Source organism: Petaurus breviceps, unplaced genomic scaffold (genome assembly GCF_028583685.1).
Source record: "Petaurus breviceps papuanus isolate PSGF00001 unplaced genomic scaffold, PetGlider_PUasm1.0 181, whole genome shotgun sequence".
Classification (NCBI taxonomy): Eukaryota; Metazoa; Chordata; class Mammalia; order Diprotodontia; family Petauridae; genus Petaurus; species Petaurus breviceps.
Window position 1 is genome coordinate 26063400 of NW_027185784.1, and position 8049 is coordinate 26071448.

The 8049-nt window shown below is 38.0% G+C and overlaps 1 pseudogene; it reads left to right on the forward strand.

Annotated features, from left to right (window-relative positions):
• The first annotated feature begins 962 nt into the window (after positions 1-962).
• LOC138160682 (probable inactive serine protease 37) lies at positions 963-6318 on the forward strand (annotated as a pseudogene).
• Positions 6319-8049: the final 1731 nt, after the last annotated feature.

Sequence of the window (8049 nt, forward strand, 5' to 3'; positions counted from 1 at the left end):
TAGCATTAGAGAGGAACTGTAATGAGGAGGCAAGACAGACAAGCTTTCTCTGGGGAAAGATGTAGATAACCTGCCTCTGGGTTGTTCTATTTTGGGGAAAAAGGAAAAAAAGATACTCTGAGCCTTGGAACCCCCTGCTCAGACGTATCTCTTGTCCTACAGAAAACTCCTTCCTAAGACTACCAACTTTTCTGTAGTACCACTGGGGACGGGAAAAGAAAGGGGGGACTGGGCCCTCCTATCTTCTCCCTCCCTATCACTAGGGGAGAATCCTGACCACGACCATGAAATTCATTATTTTCTTCATTCTGTGAATTCATGTTTATTTGCCTGAAGGAAATTTGAATTATTCCAGATTGGGAGAGGGAGGAGGGGAGATAGGGGCAGAAAGTATGACGATGATCTAGAATCACTCATGGATACTGCTTATGATCTTTGCCCAAGCTCTGCCTTAAAAAAGTTTCCAAGTACTTCATCCCACATCCATCATTATTGTTGCCCTCCCCCATTTCCAGGTGATTGGCAAGCTGTTGTTTCCTACTCAATATTTATTGCTGTCCTCCTCTAGTGACCCATTTCCCATTCTAATAAGAAAATAAAACTCAGGATATTGGCCCATTTTTGAATCTTAGAAGCCTGTGCTAAGTTCTTTTCCACCCTCTAATGTCTCACTGCCTTTCTGAAAGTGTCTGGGGAGTTTGATGGTGCAGGACCACTTACCATTTTACCATTTTACCATTCCTATTCATTCTTTCTTATCCCTTGTGTTTGATAATAGAGTGAAGGCAAGAATGAGACAGAGCTATCAAGGTCTGGGATGCGGGCTGGTGTGAGGTGGCAAGAATGTATCATGAAAACCAAGTGAATAAATAGATGGAGGCCACACTCTTTTCTGATCCTATAATCTGTTCTTCTCTGTGTTCTTCCTCTCCACTCCCTAGCCCAACCAGATTCATTTTACTATGGTCACAGAGCTGAGCAAGATGAATGTCTCGACACCCACGCAATACAGATGGAGATCCATTTCAAGTCCTGTGAAGGTGTTTTCACCCAGCAACAATACCAGCTGGTAGCTGCTCACTGTTATTTACGGTGAGTGTTAGGGGCTCTAACCTTCAGCTTCCACTTCCAAGCTCTGATGCAGCATCCTCTTAGTCTGTCTTTTCTGGATTTATCTGGCCTATAAAGTCGTCCCATTAATCTCGCTTTAAGTAAGATAGGTGCTGCCCCAAAGACATTAAAGTGCTCGTAGTTTCTTCTTATCCAAAAAAAATCTATAAAAATGAACAATTAAGAACAAAGTGAGAACAATTTGTTCAATGATAGCAACACTGTGGCTACTAACAACTGTGAAAGCTATAAGAACAGTGATCATGTAATAACCATTCACAATGTGAAGAGGATTGGTCATGAAACACATGCTATCCATCTTCTGATTGGGAAGGGATTGATTGAAGGCACAGAATGAGACTAGACACACATACATGTGTGCATAAAGATATATGTGTGTGTGTGTGTGTGTGTGTGTGTCCATGCACACGCACTCACATATTCCAAGTCCTTAGGTCATGGGACTAGGGAGTTTTGGTATGTCAATTAGACAGCTGGCATTTTTTATGCACCTACTGTTTGCCAGGCCCTGTGTTAAGCACTTGGGATACAAAGAAAGGTTAAAACAAAAGTCTCTACTTCCAAAGTGCTCGCAGTCTAATGTGACCACGACCATGTGTAATGCGAATGTAAATTTTAAAGATCTTCCCTGCCCCTAGGCTAAAGTGCACCAGAAGCCTGGGGAGGGAGGCTTGTTTTTCAGTAGATACTTTTTGATTGGCCAGTGGGTCAATAAGGTTGTTACATTCTCTGAGCCAGGAGAAGGCTATATAAGCCCTGATGTGTAGCTTTGTTTTGGGACTCACTTTGAGAAGTGTTCTGTGATTTGATCTGAATTCTGGGAAGCCGTTGTTGAGAGTCCCCCGGCTTTGAAAAACCCAGAATGTGGAAACCCAGATGTTGACTGGGTATGGATGTAATGGTTGGACAGTTTAGAAATCTGTCTACTTGATGTTTCTGTCTTGATAATTATGCCTGTATACTTTGAGGTTCAGGGTGCTGACCTTTTCTCCTGAACAAGGTAAACGATATATGTCTGACTGATTAAAGTAAGCTTGTTAACCCATTTTGAGTTGCTTTCCTTTAACAAAGCAGATCCAAGAACCTGTGGTAGCTGCAAACCCTGAGGACGCTTGGGGTGCTTGCTGCTACACCATGATGGATACAAACTCAGGATACTACATTTTTGGCTATGCTTATTAAGTCACGGTTGGAGATTGAGAAGACATGGAGAATGTCAGAGGCACCAAGGGCTACAAATAATTCAAACAGGAATCTCCAAGTGAGATTTTCCAAGTGAAGTATTTGTAGAAACGTAGCTTTCATATAAAGGATTTTAAAAAATCATTAACTTTGACATTAGACAATATGTATGTATACATACCCATACATATGTACATTATGTGTGTATATGTCAACATCTACCTACATATATGTAGATATATTTGCATACATAGGCATTATAACAAATATGCTGTCAAGGAAAACAAATAATGTATGTGATTTTACATATTCTTCAGACAGTGAGGTGGATAGAATGCTGGGCCTTGAGTCAAAAAAGACTTGAGTTCCAATCCAGCCTCAGGCACTGTAGCTGTGTGACCTTGGGCAAGTCACTTCATACTGTTTGCCTCAGTTTCTTCATCTGCAAAATGAGCTGGAGAAGGAAATGACAAAACACTCTATATCTTTGCTAAGAAAATCCCAAATGGGGTTGTGAAGAGTTAGGAATGATTGAACAAGAAAACCACCACCAAATTCATTCTTCTGCTACAGTCAACACTTTATCCCCTTTGCAGAGACATCAAATTGATGCTGGGAAATTCCGTGAGAAGGATTAAGAAGGGAAAAGATCTGATCACCAATTCTAGCCAGATCATTCAATGCCACAACTTCAGCACAGATTTTCCTAGACTCATCATGTGGTCTGAGCCTACAGTCCTCCATGATGTTCAGTCCATGGCCTTATCTACTCAAAATCTCCCTACAGGCACTAAGCATAGAATATCCAAAAGTGGTGAGTACTTATCTGGAAAGAGAAGGGAGCCTAGAGGGAGAGGAGGAGGACACCCATGTTAATTGTTTCTAACAGATTAATTACCTACAACTTTGTTCAATTAATCTTGAGTTCTCTTCTTTTTCTGAATCCAGCTTCTCTGAAAGTATTCAAAATCCTTTTCCAGGGACCCTTAAAAACAACAACAACAACGTCATTCCCCCCAGTTCTACCCCATTTCCATTAGTGGTTACCTAGGGATGAAGAAGAAGCAGAGCAAAATGTGTCTGGATCTCAGACAAAGGTGTATGGAGAAAACCTTGGACTCTCCTAAATCCAGAGACAGGCCACCTGGGCTTCTAGACACGCCAACGATTTTGTTTATTTATTGTATCTAGACATACATTATTTCATCTCTCCATCTCTTGTTTTCTTCTGGAAAAGTCATTCTCTCTGTTGATGATGTTGTAGTCACTGTGTATATTATTTTCTTGGATGTGCTTACTTTACTCTGACATCAGTTCATGTCTTTCTATGCTTCTCTGAATTCCTCATATTTATCTTTTTTTATGCCACTGAGTATTCAATGACATTCATGTGACTGATTTGTTTCACCATTGTCCCAGTTGATGTGCATCAACTGTGCTTCCAATTCTTTGTCACAACAAAAAAAGTGCTGCTACAAATATTTTGGTGCAAAAGTGACCTTTTCTTCTGCCTTTGACCTTACCTGGACTACTGCAGTAGTTTTCCAGTAGGTTTCCTGTCTCTAGTCTCTTCCTCCTCTTGTCCCCATGAATCTACCCTATCACATAGCTGATAAATGAAATGTTCTAAGGCACAGCTCTGATCATTTTATTTTCCGGATCCAAAACCTCCAATGACCTCCAAATACACTATGGCTTTTGAGGGGTAGGAGGTGGTGACCACAAAACAACTTCAGCTCTAAGGTATTGTGTTATTGCTTTGTATATACAATATCTCTCTCAATATCTTTTTACAGGTCTGGACACAAAAAGAGCTTGATTAAAAGGAATAATGTGTAGAGGGAAGGGTTGGAAAGAAGGTAGGAACTCTGTATCTGATGCTATGGAAATTCCTTTCCTTTTTTTTTCCCTCAGGTAAACACATTCAGCTAAATTTTAAAACCCCTCTGATTGGAGAGAAAAAATTCCAGAAATTGGAGCTAAGGAAACTCAATAAGAATAAGAAATACACAAAATTCTTTAAGTCATTCAGAAAACTTTGCCTGGAAACCTGGTAACTCTCTTTTTGTACCTTAGCTTTTAATGTGCTGTGTAAGTCATTTTGAATGAATTCATGAATTCACCACAACATTCTCACTTCAAAATTGTGAGTATCTATCCTGGACTCATCTGAAGTGTATATATACTTGTCTTCTCTGTGAAGAAAGGGTTTGTTCAGTGAATTAGCAGGTGGTGTTGGGGGCTGGCATTAAAAGTGGTTTAGAATCTATACATTGCACATTGCTATATTAATTTTCATAAGTATATGTTCTGTAAAGCAATTAAGATATCTATTTTATGATTAAGGCTATTCACTAATTTCTTTCTCTAGCAACTGCTTTTAAGTGCCTGCCTTTAGTACTAAACAATAGAAGAATATAAAGAGCATTAAGACAGGATCTTTACCCTTAAGGAGCTTTTAGTCTAGCAGGGTGATACCATACATACATACATACAAAACTGTGCACTAATTTGGAGCAGGAGACAATATAAATTTGAGAGGTGCGGAGTTTTATTCATGCTTTGATGAAAGAGAAATCATTTCTGATCATGGAAGCTCCTTAAAACAGATCTTTTCCCTGGTTAAGTCTAAATTAGGGGGATTTTACTATACTATATTTTGTTATCTTCTCTCCCAAGATGGAAATTTTGTGTGGCAAGAACAATGATTTTTTCTCCTTGAATTTCTGCATTGCATTTACTCAAGGACTATGTAAAATATATTTGTCTGTCCTTGTCTACCTCTGTCTTCTGTAAACCTGCATTGGAAGCCAGACAAGATTTCACACAACAAGGGACATAGAGTTGAAGTTACCTTCCCACTCTATGTTAGAAACAGATCGTGATTACTGGCCCCTTATTCATTAAATTAGTTCTCTGGTTTAAAAAAATAAAAAAAAATTACCAGTTATCAAAACCCAGTAAGAGGGAGTGGCTAGGTGGCACAGTGAATAGAGCACCGGCCCTGGAGTCAGGAGGACCTGAGTTCAAATATGACCTCAGACACCTAGCACAAAAACTAGCCATGTGACCTTGGGCAAGTTGCTTAACCCTAATTGCTCTCCAAAAAGCAAAAACAAACAAACAAACAAAAAAACCTCAATAAGACCAATATTTCCTGCTTCACTTTTATGAATATTGGTCACCCAGAATATATACTTTTATTTATAGTGTTATTCTGATTGTACTGCTTTTCTCACTCCCACTTATTATTTTATATAACATTGTGTTTTTAGGACAACAATTAAGGACATTAGGTGGCATGTAACTATAATGGGGAGGCTGTCACTTTTTAGACCCTCCAATCTCTCGGTTGGTGGTTAATGTCTGCTAGGTGGTTAGGGGAAGGGCAAATCTTTGGATAAACGAAATTTAGGGATTGCATATTTGGCTATCTCTAGGATATACTGAGTTGAGAATAGTTAGTGGGGAGCTCATTAGATCAGAAAGTTAAAGCTGATGTAAGAGTGACCTTCCCATCACTGGGTTCCTCTTTAAGGATGGTGTGCCTGGATTCATTGGCTCTATTGTTGGAATGTCATAAAGTCATAAGGTTTCAGATTTCTAAAGGACCTTAGAGATTTTTCCTATTTCCAGTAGTCTAATACTTTCACATAGCAGAGGAGAAAATACCCTATTAGAATATACTTTCAACAAAGCTGTAATCTTAGTAATGATAGAATTGGGATTCAAACAAGTCTAGCAATAATGTCTATAGTCCATCCCCATTGCGGGGGTGGAGTGTTGGGCTCTCTTTCAGCTAAGACCAGGAGATATCTCAGCCAGAAAAGTATCTCTGACCACCTTTTTCTTTTCTTTCTTTCTTAGGAAGTGGTATTGGCTGCTGTCAGCTGCATTGGCAAGATTCAGAGCAAGAAAAGTTAATTTAAGCATTTCCTGGGGGCCAATATCAGTGACATTTACCACTATATACTCTCAATCCAGAAAATTTTATCAACAGGATAAATTGTTTCTATTGTCTCTGGAGCCTTGTTGCTGTTGGAAACAAAAATCAATGTGATACTGAGTTATATTAAAAGGTATATCAATTCAAGGACACATAAATAATCCTTCGTTGGCATTGTGTCATCATTTAAGTGTATTGTGCTTAATTTTCAGTATCATCAAGGGAATGAAAAGACTAGAGCAGGCTTAAAGAACTGTGGAAAAGATGAAAGGGATGGAAAGCAAATCATCTGAAGAAGGGATGACAAAACGATAGTTTAATTACCATGTTCAAGTAAATAAAGAGTTTCCATGGGGAGGATGCTGATCATATGTCCATTTTGATTATGAAGGACAGAGTACAAGAAATGGATTCAAGTTAAAGTGGAAGAGATATTGTTGGAACTAAGGAAAGATTCCTTAATCAGTATTAGAAACACACTGAGATCCTCCTCTTCACATCTTTTTAAAACTCAGTGAAAATAACTTACTTTTCTGTTCACATTTGTTATTTAAAAAATCTCCATTTCAGTATTCAGTTTAAAAATCTTACATTTACAGATATTTCATGGACTGAATTGCAGGTAGTCTTCTTCCAGATGGTGCAGAGGGAGAGATTAATATCATTAGTGAACAACATTTGGATTTACAATGGGGTGTTTTTGTCTTCATATCCTTAGCTTAAGGACATAGTGCCTGCCTGGCATGTAATAAGTGCTTAATAAAATATTAATAAAATAAAATCAAATTAAGGATATAATAAGTGCTTTATAAAATGTTGTGACTACATGACTCAAGTCAGCTTATCAGGTGAGAATTGTATATAGAAAAATTATTCCAGAAAAGCCCAGAAGACAGACAGAATCAAGTTCAGAGGGAGATGCAGAGTAGGACAGCATATGAACTAAATATTATTGAATTTGTTACATATCCCCTCCCAACATAAAATGGAATTTCCCAGTTTCATATATGATCTTCTTTGTATGTGGAAATGCTCATGTTTGATGCTGTTTATTAAGTTCATAATGACAAAAATTTGAAATGAAAAAGACAAATCTCTTAACTTGCCCACAAAGTACAGTACAGTATCTTTACAGTTGGAGTTCAAGTCTCTTTTTAAAAGGACACTGATCAGACCACAGGTGGAAATGGTTGATGCTGGATGGACTGTGGGAAAACAGGCCTACAAGCTCACTGGTTATGGAATTGTTCATTGGCTCAACCATTTCAGAAAACAATTTGGAATTGTGCAAAAAAGGGTATTAAATAGTTCTTGTCCTTTGAACTTGTCATCATAGTGGTCATATATCCCAATGACAGAAGAAGGTCCCATTTATATAGAAATATTTATACACAACAGCATTTTCTGTGCTAGCGAAAAAAGAAGGGGGAATAAAGTGGGTTTCCATCAACTAGGGAATGGCTTAACAAATTGTAGTATATCTCCAGAACTTACCACAGTGACTGGCACACAGTAAGTACTTAGCAAATGTTTGCTGATTGATGTTTTTTGGGATTATGAAAGTAATAGAATACTATTTCACTGTATAAAATGATAATTATCAGAAATCAGGGAGCAGTTATAGAATGAAAAAAGCAGGACCAACAGAAAGATACAGTATAAACATAATACATAATATGCATAGATATATATCATATTACAGTATAAACACAACCACACACACATAAACATAGATACATGTTATGTATATCTATGCATGTGTATGTATCTAGGTATGTGTATGTGTAAAT